The 18,295-nt window shown below is 42.0% G+C and overlaps 1 protein-coding gene across 5 annotated transcripts in view; it reads right to left on the reverse strand.

Moving 5' to 3' along the window:
• The window catches only part of LOC119934279 (zinc finger protein 536-like), a 358,396-nt gene that overhangs the window by 252,586 nt on the left and 87,515 nt on the right, over window positions 1-18,295 (reverse strand). For 4 of the 5 annotated variants that reach the window (XM_038753724.1, XM_038753721.1, XM_038753723.1 and 1 more), the window contains exon 3: window positions 13,446-13,523. The gene's annotated coding sequence lies outside the window, so the exon portion shown is untranslated. Of the gene's footprint in view, window positions 1-13,445; window positions 13,548-18,295 lie in introns of all 5 variants that reach the window. The other variant, XM_038753722.1, reaches the window with a different exon arrangement.

Raw genomic sequence — 18,295 nt, forward strand, 5'->3', positions numbered from 1 at the left:
TGAACTAAGCAGTTGGGAGAGTACAATATAACAGTAAAAGAGAGTTGGTAGGCACGGTCCTTGCCCACAACGAGCTTACAGCCCAGACATGGAGACAGGCATTAATATAAATATATAAATTACGGAGATGTACATAACTGCTGTGGGGCTGAGGGAAGAGTGGGTAAAGGGAGCAATTCTGGGAATATGTTCATAGAAACTCTTCCATTAGAACTAAACTAGAAATTATTTCCCCTTTTTGCCTCCCTCCCCCCACCCCTACCATCAACAAATCTCTGAAAAGCTCAAAAATGCATAGAACCCCAACCATCTCACAAAAAAAACAAGCCCAGTGATGAAAGATATCCTTTCACGACTTTCTTTCTGGGCTTTCAAAATGTCCAGGATCTTACCTTCCAGGTAGCAAGAATCCCAATGCTACTGTGAACCTGGAATTCTCCAAAGAGCAACACAAATCAAAAGAGCGAGATCACACAGGCCATCAGAGCCTTTTCAAAGTTTTAGTTTCTAAACCTTTCCCCTGCTCCTTTTTAACCAGCAGAACTTATGACCAATAATCCTCTTTGCTCAGGAAAATGCATGTTTTACATAAAAAAGATTGTGCATAAGATTATGTCCAATTATTTCCATACCCTCAAAATAATTTCAAAAAAGTCGTCTTTTTTTAAAAAAAGGAGGAGACTCAATTTGAGGAACTAAACTCAGGCTAAAGCAGAAACTACCTGAGTTACTCTTGATTGGGAAGCAGCGTGGCCTAGTAGAAAGAGTCTGGGCTTGGGAGTCGAGAGACCCGGGTTCTAATCCCGGGTTTGGTTGCTTGCTGTGTGACTTTGGGTAAGTCACTTAACTTCTCTGTGCCTCAGTTTCCTCAACTGTAAAGTGAGAATTCAATACCTGTTCTCCCTCCTACTTGGACTGTGAGGCCCATGAAGGGCAGGGCCTGTATCTGACCTAATTAAGTTATACCTACCCCAGCACTTTGAACAGTGTTTGACATGTAGTAAGTGCTTAACAAATACCATCAATAAATAAGGGGGTGGTAGGGAAGAGGGAGAGAAAAACAGCATTCTCTAGTTCACTGGGCTCTTCCCACAGGGTGGGGTGTGCATACTTTTTCCCCAGAATGACATCGCTGCCCATTGACCAAAGCCAATGTTAATATAGCCCTTCACATAATAATCGGGGTATTTTGCAGATTTCGATTTCCAGAAACGAATGATTTAATATTCTAAAATAAAACTGCAGACCTTCATTCTAATTACTGTGTTTTTAAGTCAGTGAAAGCAGCCTAAGGAGGTTGTGAGAGCATGCCAGGGTTACAGGAATGTATAACCCTTCTGCAAATAGAGGCCAACTTCAGCTGGTTTCAGAGTACGGAGAGAGACTTGCTAAAAGCTTCAATATAGTGAGAAGAAAACGTCAGACACGACAACCTTATTGCACTGGCAATAAACATAAGCCAATAACTAAATTATTGTTGCCGTTTTTACTTCTACATCAGACTGACAAAAACTGAAACACATAGTCAAGATCTTACTGTACTTTAATAGAAAAACCTTTACTATCACCCTACAGTGACAATTTCTAAATATTCCACAGCAATAAAGAATTCCTACCAGGAAGGCAGGTGGGGGTGGGGGTTCTAGAGAGTTGAAATGATTGGAAATCACAATGTTGCTCAAGAAAATAAAGGCAGACAGTCCAACCTTCCTGAGAAAATGTCTCCTAGATTTTTGTTAGCTCTTTTATTTTCCTTAGAGGCCATTTTTGTGTTAGAAACTTCTGTTTAGGGTTTCAGTGCAGAGAAAATCCAGAGGATTAAAATGATCCCACATTCAAAACTAAAGTACCTGAAGACACAGAATAGCCGTTTCTTTTTCGCATGATCCACAGGCTTGGGAACAGCGCTCTTATCAAAGTCCCCTAAACAAACAATAACTATGCTTCACTTAGCAATGACCACTTTTTTGTTTTGTCAGAGAAAAGCAATATTTCACATATCAATCAAAAAGGAGAGGCAGTTAAGTCATTTTAACTTCAAGTGCTCTTCAAAGCTATAAATATATATGAGAGGACTAATTGTAAACTTATCCCAGAAACCCAAATCCAAATTCATGTTGCCATGCAGATTTGATGATAATAAATTACATTCCTCTAAGCAAAGCATCCAAAGTAATAAAACACCCACCCTGAAAAACTCTGAAGCACTGATCATAGCTAAAAGGATTCACGTCTCTGGAATTCAAGGCTTATATATTATTTTTCTGCCTGTTCTATCTTGACTTCTCTCAATTACTGATGTTCCCTACGTAATGAATTTTTCTAGGTTTTGATGTGTGATTATGGCTATATTTTTATCTGTAACGTTTTGGGTCTCGTGTACTTAAGCCTTTGCTCCCAAATCTTTTATTAAAAATACTAAATTTTAAAAACCACATTCACATTTCATTCAGTATTCAACATAGAAATGTGAGTTTCTGCAGCAAACACAGCTGCATAAAGAATCACCATGAAATAAAACATTATACTATAGAACGCTAACACTTCAAACTTCAGCATAGAAGGAACTTTATTAAGACTGGATTTTCCAGAATGTTTCTTCTTTTTCCAAAATGAATCCACCATCAGTGTAAAAGTTTCAAAATAGCTAGTTAAATTCTCCTTCAGAACTCATTTGTTCAAGGAGAATCAGGAAGAAAATCTCCATCTTTCACATTTTGCAAGTGGAGTATTTGAGACCTTGGTTATTTTGCATTGACCAGTGGCTAACAACTTTATATCCCAAAAACAAAGATTCTCAATTGAAAATTCCCACTCATTTTGATGTTACCCTGAAATTAATGAGACAATAGCACGAGCAAGAAGATGATTTTTAAAAATAACTCAGTGCGGAAGGCCATCAGACATCGTGACCTCAACCGGACAGAATGCTTTTGAATCGTATTGAGCCTGATGTTTCCAGTCCCTTGATAGGACTTTTTGGGGCCAGCTGCTTTAGCAGTAAGGCATAGGGAGTGCTGGTCCTGACCCATCCTGCCAGAGTTAGGCTCTAACATGCCCTGGAGATGGCAGGATATGGCGGGGGTGGTGGGAGGGTGGGAAAGGAGGGCATGAGGCAGAGGGGTGACTGACTCACTGTAGAGCAGAACCATGACAGAAGGTGATCCATGAGATATTTGGGAGAAGATGGGAGACTTAAGAGGAACAGAAGCATCAACTTGGGCAGGACTGGGAAAGATCGTAAGGGGAAGGGCAAGAAAATAAGTGGGGAAGGAGGGGAGAAAAGTGAGTAAAGGAGAGGGGAAAATGAGGGGGAAAGGGAGAAGAGAAAAAATGGAAAGGAGTGGAGAAAAAGAGGAAAATGAGGGAGGAAAGAGGAAAAGGGGGAAAACGGGGAAAAGAAGAGGAGAAAAAGGAGCAATGAGGGGGCAAAGGAGATGAGAAATGGGGGAAGAGGTAAAGGGTGAGAGAAGAGCAAGAATGTGAGGGGCTGAGCTCCCCTCACTTCTGCAGCCTTCACTCTTCCTTCCCTTCCTACTGTTCTCACCCAGCAGTTCCAACAAGACAGCCAGATGGGCCAATTTAGTTACGGACATCTCCACTACTTCTTCCTCTGGTATGGCAGCAGAGATCGTAGCTCTAGCCTGGGCGAAGTGACCTATTCAGGGCTGGGTTGCTGTTGTCTAGAACAGAAGCAGTGGCAACAGAACAGGCAAAGAAGACCAGTTCACCTAGGGTTGCCATCACAACTTCGGGATAAATGATCCTGGGGACCTTGGAGGCTGGTCCAACTGTCAGTTCATGCTGGGGCTTTGAAGAATAGATGTATCTAGCAGCACAATTAGCAGTTCTAAATTTTGGCCTCACTGAAAACTCCTGTTGAGAACCAGCACCAGGAAAGGGGGACAGGAGGAAGCAGCAGCAAATCTTCAGCAAGTTTCTCCTCCTCCTCCTTCTCCTCTTCCCTGAGATAGGAACAATCATATTTATTAAGGACATAATGTGTGCAGAGCACTGTACTAAGTGCTTATGAAATCTTATGAAATCTTTTATCCCGTCCCTCCTCCCCTCCTTAACTTCCACCTTCAACTGCTCACTCTCCACTGGTTCCTTCCCCTCTGCCTTCAAACATGCCCACGTCTCCCCCATCCTAAAAAAATCCTCTCTTGACCCCACCTCCCCTTCTAGTTATCACCCTATCTCCCTCCTACCATTCCTTTCCAAACTCCTTGAACGAGTCGTCTACACTCGCTGCCTCGAATTCCTCAACACCAACTCTCTCCTCGACCCCCTCCAATCTGGCTTCTGTCCCCTACATTCCACCAAAACTGCCCTCACAAAGGTCACCAATGACCTCCTGCTTGCCAAATCCAATGGCTCCTACTGTATCCTAATCCTCCTTGACCTCTCAGCTGCCTTCGACACTGCGGACCACCCCCTTCTCCTCAACACACTATCCAACCTTGGCTTCAGAGAGTCTGTCTTCTCCTGGTTCTACTCTTATCTCTCTGGCCGTTCATTCTCAGTCTCTTTTGAGGGCTCCTCCTCCCCCTCCCATCCCCTTACTGTAGGGGCTCCTCAAGGGTCAGTTCTTGGTCCCCTTCTGTTCTTTATCTACATTCACTCCCTTGGTGAACTCATTTGCTCCCACGGCTTCAACTATCATCTCTACACTGATGACACCCAAATCTGCATCTCTGCCCCTGCTCTCTGTCCCTCCCTTAAGGCTCGTGTCTCCTCCTGTCTTCAAGACATCTCCATCTGGATGTCTGCCCGCCATCTAAAACTCAATATGTCCAAGACTGAACTCCTTATCTTCCCTCCCAAACCCTGCCCTCTCCCTGAATTTCCCATCACTGTTGATGGCACTACCATCCTTCCCATCTCACAAGCTGGCAACCTTGGTGTCATCCTCGACTCTGCTCTCTCGTTCACCCCTCATATCCAATCCGTCACCAAAAACTGCTGGTCTCACCTCCACAACATAGCCAAGATCCGCCCTTTCTTCTCCATCCAAACCGCTACCCTGCTAGTTCAATCTCTCATCCTATCCCAACTGGATTACTGTATCAGCCTCGTCTCTGATCTCCCATCCTCCTGTCTCTCCCCACTAAAATCTATACTTCACGCTGCTGCCCAGATCATCTCTGTGCAGAAACGCTCTGGGCATGTTACTCCCCCCATCAAAAATCTCCAGTGGCTACCAGTCAACCTATGCATCAGGCAAAAACTCCTCACTCTTGGCTTCAAGCTCTCATCCTATCCCGTCTGGACTACTGCACTAGCCTTCTCTCTGATCTCCCATCCTCGTGTCTCTCTCCACTTCAATCCATACTTCATGCTGCTGCCCGGATTATCTTTGTCCAGAAACGCTCTGGACATATTACTCCCCTCCTCAAAAACCTCCAATGGCTACCGATCAATCTGCGCATCAGGCAGAAACTCCTCACCCTGGGCTTCAAGGCTCTCCATCACCTCGCCCCCTCCTACCTCACCTCCCTTCTCTCCTTCTACTGCCCAGCCCGCACCCTCCGCTCCTCCACCACTAATCTCCTCACTGTACCTCGCTCTCGCCTGTCCCGCCATCGACCCCCGGCCCACGTCATCCCCCGGGCCTGGAATGCCCTCCCTCTGCCCATCCGCCAAGCTAACTCTCTTCCTCCCTTCAAGGCCCTGCTGAGAGCTCACCTCCTCCAGGAGGCCTTCCCAGACTGAGCCCCTTCTTTCCTGTCCCCCTCGTCCCCCTCTCCATCCCCCCATCTTACCTCCTTCCCTTCCCCACAGCACCTGTATATATGTATATATGGTTGTACATATTTATTACTCTATTTATTTATTTATTTATTTGTTTTACTTGTACATTTCTAGCCTACTTATTTTATTTTGTTTGTATGTTTGGTTCTGTTCTCTGTCTCCCCCTTTTAGACTGTGAGCCCACTGTTGGGCAGGGACTGTCTCTATGTGATGCCAATTTGTACTTCCCAAGCGCTTAGTACAGTGCTCTGCACATAGTAAGCGCTCAATAAATACGATTGATTGATTGATTGATTCAAGGCTCTCCATCACCTCGCCCCCTCCTACCTAACCTCCCTTCTTTCCTTCTACTGCCCAGCCTGCACCCCCTGCTCCTCTGCCACTAACCTCCTCACTGTGCCTTATTCTCGCCTGTCCCGCCATCATCCCCCTGGCCTGGAATGCCCTCCCTCCACACATCCACCAAGCTAGCTCTCTTCCTCCCTTCAAAGCCCTACTGAGAGCTCACCTCCTCCAGGAGGCCTTCCCAAACTGAGCCCCCTCCTTTCTCTACCCCTCCCCGTTACCCCACCCTACCTCCTTCCCCTCCCCACAGCACCTGTATATATGTTTGTACAGATTTATTACTCTATTTATTTTACTTGTACATATTTACTATTCTATTTATTTTATTTTGTGAATATATTTTGTGTTGTTGTCTGTCTCCCCCTTCTAGACTGTGAGCCCGTTGTTGGGTAGGGACCGTCTCTATATGTTGCCAACTTGTACTTCCCAAGTGCTTAGTACAGTGCTCTGCACACAGTAAGCGCTCAATAAATACGATTGAATGAATGAATGATGAATGAATGCTTTGGAGAGTACAAGATAACACAGAGTTGGTAGACATGTTCCATGCCCATAATGAGTTTACAGTCCAGAAAGGGAGACATATATTAATATAAATAAATTACATATATATATATGATGATGATGATGGCATTTTTTAAGCATTTACTATGTGCCAAGCACTGTTCTGGGCAACAGAGTTAACTATGGACTGGAGTGGGGAAAGGCAGGTGATAGAGAGGTCAGCAAAGAGGCTGATCCAATATTAGAGGTGGGATAGGATAAATGCTTGGATTGAAGTAGTAATGATTTGGATGGAGAGGAAAGGGTAGATTTCAGAGATGTTGTGAAGGTTGAACTGACAGGATTTGTTGACAGATTGAATATGTGGGTTGAATGAGAGAGATGAGTCGAAGATAATGCCAAGGTTATGGGCTTGTGAACTGCCACTGCCATGACTGCTATGCTGAGGAACCCCCTCTTGTCATTGCAAGAGGCTCATAGCTGATACTGCCTTAGGCAATTCAGGTGACAGGACCGAATCTCCATAAAGGACTTCAGGTCTCCTCAATTTGTGCCACCGTAGAGACACTGTAGAGACACTTTGCCCCTGTCACGCTTTTTCCGGACAGCTAATCACAGTCTGTCAGACCCACAAGCCTCAGGCAGCATGCCTTCTCAATGTTAGAATACTGGAAAGCTGCACCCACACAGGACCGGAACTGGAAACTGTGGGGCTTCACTCTTTATAATGAAACTACTACTACTACTACTACTACTACTACTACTACTACTACTACTACTACTACTACTACTACTACTACTACTACTACTACTACTACTACTACTACTACTACTACTACTACTACTACTACTGTAGAGGCAGCGTGGCTCAGTGGAAAGAGCACAGGCTTGGGAGTCAGAGGTCATGGGTTCGAATCCCAGCTTCGCTACTCGTTAGCTGTGTGACTTTGGGCAAGTCACTTTTTTTAATGACATTTATTAAGCGCTTACTATGTGCAAAGCACCGTTCTAAGCACTGAACACTGTTCTAAATGCTGAGCACTGTTCTAAGTCACTTCACTTCTCTGGGCCTCAGTGACCTCTTCTGTAAAATGGGGATTAAGACTGTGAGCCCCACATGGGACAACCTGATCACCTTGTATCCCCCCCAGTGCTTAGACCAGTGCTTTGCACATAGTAAGTGCTTAACATATACCATCATTATGATTATTATTAGTGATAATAATCATACTTCCCAAGCGCTTAGTACAGTGCTCTGCACACAGTAAGCTCTTAACAAATATGATTGATTGATTGATTAATAATAATACTTGTGAAATTTGTTAAGCAGTTATTAGATGCTCATCTGTAAAATGGGGATTAAGGCTGTGAGCCCCACGTGGGACAACCTGATCACCTTGTACCCCCCCCACATGCTTAGAACAGTGTTTTGCACATAGTAAGTGCTTAACAAATACCATTATTATTATTATTATTAGTGATAATAATAACGATAATAATACTTGTGAAATTTGTTAAGCAGTTATTAGATGCTCATCTGTAAAATGGGGATTAAGACTGTGAGCCCCACATGGGACAACCTGATCACCTTGTATTTCCCTCAGCACTTAGAACAGTGCTTTGCACATAGTAAGCACTTAACAAGTGTCATCATTATTATTATTATTAGTGATAATAATAATAATAGTACTTGTGAAATTTTTTAAGCAGTTATTAGTTGCCAGGCACGGTACTAAGTGCTGGGGTTCATACAATATCATCTGGTCAGACACAGTCTCTGAATTACTACATGAGCCTCACGGTCATAGAGAGACTGTGGCCTAGTGGAAACAGCACAGTCCTGGGAGTCAGAGGTCCTGGGTTCTAATCCCAACATCACCACTTGTCTGCAATGTGACCTTGGGCAAGTCACTTAATTTCAGTGCTTCCATTACCTCATCTGCAAAATGGGGATTAAGCCAGTGAGCCCCATGTGGGACAGGGACTGGACCCAACGCAATCATCTTGCATCTACCCCAGCACTGAGAACAGTGCTTGGCACATAGTAAGTGCTTACCAACTGCCATTATTATTATTATTGGGTATCGAATCTCCATTTCACAGAGAAGGAAACTGAGGCTTAGAGAAGTTAAATGACTTGTCCAAGGTCATTCAACAGGCAAGAGGCTGAGCTGGGATTAGAACCCAGGACCTCTGGCTTCCAGTTCCATACCTTTTCCACTAGGATAATAATAATAATAATGCTGGTATTTGTTAAGTGCTTACTATGTGCCAAGCACTGTTCTAAATGCTGGGGTGGATACAAGGTAATTAGGTTGCCCCACATGGGGCTCACAATCAATCCCCATTTTACAGATGAGGTAACTGAGGCACAGAGAAGTTAAGTGACTTGACCAAAGTCACACAGTTGGCAAGTGACGGATACAGGATTAGAACCCACGACCTCTGACTCCCAAGCCCGTGCTCTTTCCGCTAAGCCACGCTGCTGCTCTGAGTGTCCTTCCCCACCCCACCATATCCCTGTTTTCCTCTTTCCCTTCCACCCCAAATCACCCAACCCCAATATGGCACCCATTTAGCCCCCTCCCATCCAACCTGTCCCCATCCCCCAGGCCATTTCTTTCCCACTCCTCTACCCAACTTCATCATCAAAATCCTGCCTGTGGAACACCTGTTCAATCATAGGCAAACTCCTCTCTACTCTTGATCTCTTCCTGCCCTCTTTGCTCCTCCTCACTCTAGATAAGTTCAAACAAGACTGCATCTTCTTCTGCAGTCTTCAGAAAGGACTGCAACCTCTTCCACTTCCTTCTCACAGGAAAAGGGAAAGGATTTGCTCTGCTCCTTCCCATACTATGATGTTTTCACACCACCCCATTCCCCTGCTCTCCCCTTCTCTTCCTTTGAAGCCCACATTATCTGCCACTATCACCTGCTAAATTACCATTTTTAGTCATCTCCTGGCTCTCCCTGGCTCTAACTCCAATTTTCTGAGTGATTTTGATACCTCTGCCCTTTCTTCTCTGGGTAATCTAGAGTAGCCATTAGAACCCAGGTCCTTTAACTTCCAGGTCTGGGCCCTTTCCACTAGGCTACGCTGCTTCTTATCTGGGTTTCGGTATCTTAATTTACACTCACTTCCTTGGGGAGTTCATCCAATGTCATGGCTTGTTCTCTCCCAAAGTCTAATACAACGCACTGCACACAGTAGCACTCAATAAGTATGACTGACTGACTGAATGAATGAATGTGACTAAAGGAACATGGGATCCTGGACCAAGAGAGGACACCAGCAGTTCCAAGTCACATCAATCTGCCTATCACCAGGGAATACTTATCAAAGTAGAGGCAGCATATTCCTGATATTCCACCCAGGGCGCCAGAGCCATCTGTCTGTGTAGGTGAGCGAAAATGTGTGACCATGACTGTTTAAGCATATGTGAGTTAGGGAAGACAAAGCGTAGGCAAAGTAAGATTAGCCCTAAAACAAGAGGAGTACTGAAAATCTTCAGCTCCTTCAGCCAGGGGCAACAGTGGGACTCGCAGGAGAGTTTCAAACTAGGAAACTGGCCTGGAATACCCTCCCTCTTTATATCCGAGACGATCACTCTCCCCACCTTCAAAGCCTCATTAAATGCACATCTCCTCCAAGAAGTCTTCCCCAGCTAGGCCTCATTTTCCCTTCTCCAGCTCCCTTCTATATCACCCTTTCTCTTGGATTGGCAACCTTTATTCTCGCCTCCCTCAGCCCCTCAGTACTTATGTACATATCCATAATTGATTTATTTATATTGACGTCTGTCTCCCCTTCCAGAGAGTATGCTCTCTGAGGGAAGGGAATGTGTCTACCAACTCTGTATAATGTACTCATCCAAGTGCTTAGTGCAATGCTTTACACACGGTAAGCACACAATCAATGCCTTTTATTGATTACAGGTAAAGGAAGCAACTGAGTATGGTATGTCCATAAATACTGAAGGAACATCACAATTTCCAATAAATTCAATAGATGTTAGGTGATTTGGGGTACCCCTTGAGCAAGCTCCTGGGATTTCCATCAGTTTGTACTGTGAGTACCGGAGTAAAGGGAAATTCAGGGCTGGTGAGGATTGGGTGGGGCCAGTTTCAGAGCTCTAACTGACCAGGAAGCCTCCATTTGGGGCCTAGTCAATCCTGACTGGAAAGTCTCAGATGAGTAAGGCTGGAAATCCAGCTCAAACCACTGTAGGTGTAATCTCCTCCTTGGAATTGGTGGGACGTATTCATGAACTCCATGAGACTGATACTAATAATAATTATGGTACTTGGTAAGACCTTATTAATGTACCAAGCACTGTTCTAAGCACTGGGATAGATAGGAGTTATTATTATTATTATCAACAGTAATAATAATAATAATAATGTTGGTCATCGTTAAGTGCTTACTATGTGCCAAACACTCTTCTAAGCACTGGGATAGATACAAGGTTATTAGGTTGTCCCACTTGGGGCTCACAGTCTTGATTTCCATTTTACAGATGAGGTAACTGAGGCACAGAGAAGTTAAGGGATTTGTCCAAAGCCACACAGCTGACAAGTGGCAGAGCCAGGATTAGAACCCACAACCACTGACTCCCAAGGCCGTGCTCTTTCCACTAAGCACGGTAATCATGCTGGCCACAGTCCCTGTCCCCCATAGGGCTCACAGTCTAAGTAAGAGGGCGTAGGATTGAATCCCCATTTTACAGAGAGATAACTGAGGCGCAGCAAAGTTAAAGGACATGCCCAAGGTCATGCAGCACATACACGGCAGAGCCAGGATTAGAAGCCAGGACCTATGGATCCAAGGCCCATGCTCTTTCCATTAGGCTATGTTGCTTCTCATTTCTCCCTTCCCTCTTCTGTCTGCAGATTCTTTGTTTGTTATAGGTGTTAGGAGGTGGGACTAAGTGGAGAGACGTCACAGGCAGGTGCCTAATGCAGGCTCCCTGGAAAGCAATTCTGGAGGAGGAAAAGAGTGTATAAAACCTGCCCAAAGCACTCCATTAAACCCTCACACCCACGTTCAAAAGCATGAACAGGACCAGTCAGCGAAGAACATCATCTTGTGGGGACTTGAAAGCCCAAGACAACAAGGTCGGAGACCAGAGAAAAGAGGACACTAAGATAGGATGGGGGCTCCCCTAATTGTTTTTAAGCAAGCCAACTCACTTGGTTTTAAACTCCGAAAAAATTGGAGCTGAGATCCCTCAAGCCGGACTCATACAAGGCCCAACTAAAACAGAAAAACTCCAAAAACGTTATCAAACAAAGACACCATTGAGAATACCCCCCTACACCTTTTCATTTGGTGGGGGGAGGGGGGAGAGGAGGGTTTCTTATAAAAGAAATCCAGTGATTTAGAAAACCAAACTCCTTGAAGGGGTAGGACAGGTATATGTGTTACATGTAAAAAGCATGAATAATGGGTTTGATTGAGCAACTTGGTATAATACCACTTAATAATGTTAAATGCTTTGTGCTTAAATAACCTTTTCCATCTTCAAAGTGCTGTATTTACAAAATTAATGAATGAATCCCCCTGCATCCCTGGGAGGAGAGCACACTCCTTCCTTACTTTGTACAGATGGGGAAACTGAGGTTGAGCAAATTACTCCCCCAAGAGATTCAGTGCCAGGAGTAGGATTAGAGTACGGGGAATCCTGGCTCCTGTCCCTCTGTTCAGACCACACGCCCTCATTCCTCTTGTTTCAGAGCCAGATCTTTGTGGAGTAAATATCCCTTGCTCACGCTCTCTATGTGATTTATCAAACACTTCATGATGCAGTCATTGTTACAACAAGTACCAGAGCTAGTTCAATACAAAAAACTTGACACTTCTGTACAGGTTGTGGAAGTCAAACTGGAAAGTGTGAGGTCAGCAGAAAAGACTACATATTGTTCCCGCTTGCCACTGAAGCTGTGTTTTCTCCAAGCAAAGAGACAGATGGGAGAGAAAGAGCAATAGGGCCTTATAGCTAATCTTCCCTTCGGTGTTTTCCATTTCGTAGGTTGAAAGGAACAGCTGAATAGAAGCACAATCTCAGGGAAAAAATACTCTGGCTCATATTCTTCAAAATCCATAAACCAGATTTCGAGCAGCCACCAGCTGATATATATCTTTTTGAGAATCTATAAAATTTAAGAGGACCAAATTTTTTTAAGAGTATCAGAATTGTTCCTTACATAAAACCCATCTTTCATTACAACTTATTCTGGATTCCTAATGCAATTAAAAAGAAGTTGGCAGTTAAGCTTAAAGGCCATGTAGCTCTTTTGCTGCCTATTCAATTTATGTACTTAAGACCACCAATTCATTATGAAGAAAACACTCATATGTGACACTGGTCATCTTCTTTCGAAACAAACTCATTTCCAGACTCCTCAAATTTTGGTCCAATTAAGAAAAACCTAAGTTTTATGAGGTTTTTTTTTTCAGTTCTGGTTTTAGACAGATGATACCCTTTTAGCTCCCTGCTCTTAAAAAAAAAAAGAAAGACGGAGAAAAAGAACAAGTTTACAGTACTTTTCTTGAGCTCTTATTGAAATTCATTGAAGTCACAGGTGCATGAGCCTCATGGAAAGGAACAGAGATCACGGTGTATCAAGTAGACTTGTGGCTTTGAAGTAGAGGGAAAGTCATGAATCTTCTTAGGGATGTTTATTTACCCTTGTAATGCAGGAACTCCAGAGAACACAACAAGGGCAGCGATTAGAAAGGTCATATATTCTTCAGTGCCCCGGCCTCATCCTTGTTATTAGCACAGTTTTAGACAGACAGTTATCATTCCCTCTTCCCCATATTAAAAAACAGGCAAATTTACCTGAGCTGGACAGTAGCTCTTCTGATGACTTCTGGCAGTCAGGGATAGAAGACAAAGCCACTTGGAAATGAGCCAGATCTGAAGAGGAAGTTGAGGAAGACCCTTTAGAGGTGATGGGGAAACAGATAATTCTTTGAGATATTGCTCTACTAATGAAGAATTTACTCATCCACATATGTCTCTTTCCATTCTATTCTTTCTTTCTCCCATCTGTAATTTATTCTGTATCTGTCTCCCCTGCTAGACTGTAAGCTCTTGAGAGCAGCGATGGTGTCTTCTAACTCTATTGCACTATCCCAAGTGCTTCATACAATCATCTGCAAACGGTACAAATAACTGTTCTTGGGAGCTAAATAACCCCCTAAAAACTTAAAGAGTCATAACCCAACCAAAATAATAACTTACCATTGGAATTCGACTCCCAGAGTAGTGCCCTAATGCATGAATGAACAATACCCTTCCCCTTTACCAAATATTTGGTGAAACTTTGTCCTAAATGCCATCCTGTCTGGTTTTGGAGTTGTTGTTTTTTTGTCTTTGAATCTATTCAGTAATGCATACAATACACTATGCTTAAAGAGAGTTGCAAAAACCAATGCAATCTACTTGGATTTTTCTTATGATTGGGTTCCGTATTTTTCATCATTATATAAGTGATGCGTGTGTTCTAGTTTAGACTTCCTTTGTTTTTCCCAAATCCTTCCAAATTAGTGTGGCAGAGAATATTGTATACAAATAATTATAAAACATTATTTGTATAACACACTAAAGTGCTCTCTGTATCTTTATTTGCATTATTTCTATGAAAGAATCTAAATTTGTCTACATTCATGTCTTTGTTCTGCATTCACTTCTCTGTAGCCTCTAAACTGCATATAGGGCTGATATCTCTCAGAAAGAAAATATTTCAAATATGCTTCCTAGGAAGAGGATTTCAACAATCCTCTTTTTACTCTGACATCATCTCACCCAGTCCTGGATATATCCCACCCTGGTCTGATATTTCACAAATTCCCATTTAGTTAGCACCATGCATTACATTTAAAACTCTCTAAACTATACAAATTTTGATTTGGCCAAGCTCTTTAATATTAATAGTTGTCAATCCAAATGCAAAGTGCCTATTAACAAATTTAATCGAAATGAATGGTTCTCATATTTCTCCACCTCCTAAATAGATTTACAAATTAACCAAAAAGATTTGGTTGCATAAACTTCGTAAAAATGAGGGTCCTTTCTAAGGATATATAATAAAGTTTGGGGAATACTGGAATGAATGGCATAATATTAATTACCTTTACTGGTGTGAGCATTCTCAAATACATTGTAGTGCACCTGAGCAGAATCTTTTTATGTTAGATAATCACATCTTCCGGGAACTCTGTTAATGTGAGAGTTGTTTAGGAATAAAGGGAGGGGACCAGTAGAGTAAACCCCTAAACTAGGGAAAGATTAGTGTAAAGAGGAGCTTTCTTTAAAGAACCTTCCTTCTCAAGCCAGCACCAAATGGCTTTTCAGTTACCTCCTCCCTGTAAATTCCTTAGGGGCAGGAATTATGTCTTTCAACTGTGATGCATTGATCTCTCCCATGTGCCCAGTTCAGTGCTCTGTTCATGGTAAGCACTCAATAAATACCATTAATTGAAAGATTCAGGACTCTCATCTTCCTTCCACCCCCTGCCCCAGCCACTCCCAATTCTTTTTTTTTAAGGTGGGGGGGTAGGGGGGTAGTAAACTTTCTATATATAAATGCACATCTGTGGATACTTTGAACAACACCTGGGAGCACACTTGCACAAACACACACAATTAATGATCTTGGTCATCTGATTCATTTGATAACAAGGTCACAACAGGCAGTCCAATTCCCATCTCTACCTGATGGAAAAGTGATAGCATAAGGCCCCCAAAGTTTAACCAAACTTCAACACGCTATGTAGTTTCCTGATAAGAATGACATAAAATGAATGACTCTAGGAGTGACAGGTCCCTTGAGCATTCTGTACTCAATCTGTCTAGAGCACAGTACCATCCCCCTTCCAAAAAACTATAAATCACCGAAGTTGAGAAAACAGAGTCTTTTTCCCCTATCCAGTGGATGTATTTTATGAGATTTTCCAGAATCCCTGGATCTCTGGGAAAAATTCCCAAGATGCTACACATTAATGGAGCATTCAGGGTATTTCTTCTTCAAATTATGCCAGGTCTCTTTTGTGAGCTGCCCTGAGTCTCTTCCCTGAGCTATATCAAGCAGGAAGTGTAAATTAAATGGCTCCCAAGTTCCTTAAATGGTTTAATAAAATATATACTGACTGCAGTATTCTGTTTATAATGGCAAACTATTACCCCTTGGTTGGAAAAACTGACCTCCAGTTGGCAATATTACTCTCAGCTTCACAGATTCTAGTCCACTGGTGGTCATTTTCTCAACCCACCGGGCAATTCTTTTCCATAACAAGCCCCAGCCGCAATGACTATTTGTCCGTTGCTGCCCAAGATGCTGTTAATGTGACTCCAAACATCCTATTATATGACTAAACAAAAGAAATAACCCGATAATAACACTGGCATACAAAGAGAGAAATGTCGCTTTCCTTGATCTGAGGCACCTGAAAATAGGTGGGGAGATTTTTTTTTTCAAAAAATTTGAAGAAACCTAGGCTCGGATGGGATCTCATTCATTAGTTTGAGAAACTGGGGTGAGAAACATATTAAACAGGATTCTGGGTTTTTACATTCTGGAGCTAAGTGAATTTCCTTAGTTCCTAAATCAAAACAATGGGATGATCAACTTTTATGAATAGAGAAAACTTTGCTAGGTTAATAACCAATAATTGTGGATAACCCCAATTATAAATGCCATTTCCGATATCTGGTGAAACATTTTGATGGATCGGAAAAAAAGTGCTCGAATTTGACTGCCAGAAAATAACGACCTTTTGTTCTAAAATTGTGCATAGAGACTGCTGGTTAAGCTCATTAGGAGTATATGGTGAATTAGATTAGGTATTTTATGATTTTAGAAAAAGGCTTTTTGGTGTGGAAAAAGCAGCAATTTCCTTTTTTGACATTTTTCATTTTTAAGGTAATAAAAATGGCACATGTGTACCACCGCATAATGGATTAATTAAGGAATATTATGTTTATCCTAACTCTTAACTGAGTTGTACATCTTCATAACTCACTCATAAAAATTAATGCATTATCTTACACTATGTAATGATAGATCTATTTTTACCAAACCTGGTCAGAATAAATTGTTCTAAATTGGATTATTCTGAGAAATAGGGACTATTGTATTCTGATACTAGCTGATAAAAATTATTTTATTTTAAAATATTATATCACTATGTATAAAATCATAATCTTCTTCCTACTGTGCCTTCTGATTGTCATGTTACTCTTACTGTTTGAAGATCAAGCTGTGTCTGCTATACCTAAAATCAAAGGTTGCAAACAATGTGTCTCCTTTCTTAAACAATGAATGTTGTTATTTGAAACACACAATTTATCCATTGGAAAAAAGTCAGTGGACAATATTTTTATGGCTATTTCTTTGTGTCTTGATGATACATGTGGGTATAGAAAAATATTCATGTAAGATTCATAAAGGCCCCAGATTTCTAAATCAACAGATGAAAAAATCCCTAAAAATAATAATGTACAGATGTTCCTTATTTAAATGAGCTGTTGCCATGTAATGTTGCCAATCATAAAAGTGATAGGATTTGTGAGTTACAAGGTATTCATAATTTACAGGGCATTATAATTTTTTTATCAAATGAACATCTAGTGTGATTAAAATAAGTGTCTCCAATAAATGTAAAAGCTACATTACCAATGCTAACTTTAAAGTAGTAGCCCAATATTGCAGTGAACTCCTCCATTACATAATAATGGTTAGTTCATTTTCCATTTGCCTATTACCTGGTTCCTCCTTTCAGAAGACTATATTGTTGGTTTGTTTTTTGTATTTTCATTTTTTTTCAAATCCTGCTAGCTCACTTCCCCTCATTTATCTACTCTTCTCCTTCTGTCTCTCCAAGTTCCTCAAACTCCTTGGAAAAATCCTCTTCGGGACAAGTCATGGTTTGCCTCCTGCCAGATAATTATTGGCTGTGATGCTCTCCCTATCTCTGTTTCACTGCTACTTCCCAAGATATCCTGGACTGGGTGGAATTGGTCAAGAGTGGGGAATGGTCTATAAAGAAAGGGAGTAAATTTGGTAAAAGGGAAAGCAAAGTTGTCAAAAAGAGACCAAGCTCACTGACTGACATAGGATTATGTTGGAGTGCCATGAGTGTAAACACTTTGAGGATAGGGATTGTGTACTCCTACCATACTCTAGGAATCACTTAGTATAATGCTCTCATGGAACACGATTGATTGATTGATTGATTGAGAGGAGATAGATAATAATAATGATGATGGCATTTATTAAGCGCTTACTATGTGCAAAGCACTGTTCTAAGCACTGGGGAGGTTACAAGGTGAACAGGTTGTCCCACGGGGGGCTCACAGTCTTAATCCCCATTTTACAGATGAGGTAACTGGGGCTAAGCAGAAGCACCAACTGTCTTTATCCACATACTTTGAATGATAAAGGTCCTGTCTATACAGAAAAAAAAAGTGAAGTGAGAATTTGAGGCAATTACATACGATGTGAAGTCAAAGGAGAGAGAGTTTGGGAGATCATATTCATCATTTAACTGCTCAGCTTGCCATTTTCTGTTGCTTGCCCAGACATAGGTTAATTAATATTATTGTTTTTATTATTACTATTACTACTATTATTGTATTTGTTGAGCACTTATTATTTGCCCAGCACTGTTCTAAGTGCTGGGGTAGAT

Source organism: Tachyglossus aculeatus, chromosome 11, assembly GCF_015852505.1.
Source record: "Tachyglossus aculeatus isolate mTacAcu1 chromosome 11, mTacAcu1.pri, whole genome shotgun sequence".
Taxonomy (NCBI): Eukaryota; Metazoa; Chordata; class Mammalia; order Monotremata; family Tachyglossidae; genus Tachyglossus; species Tachyglossus aculeatus.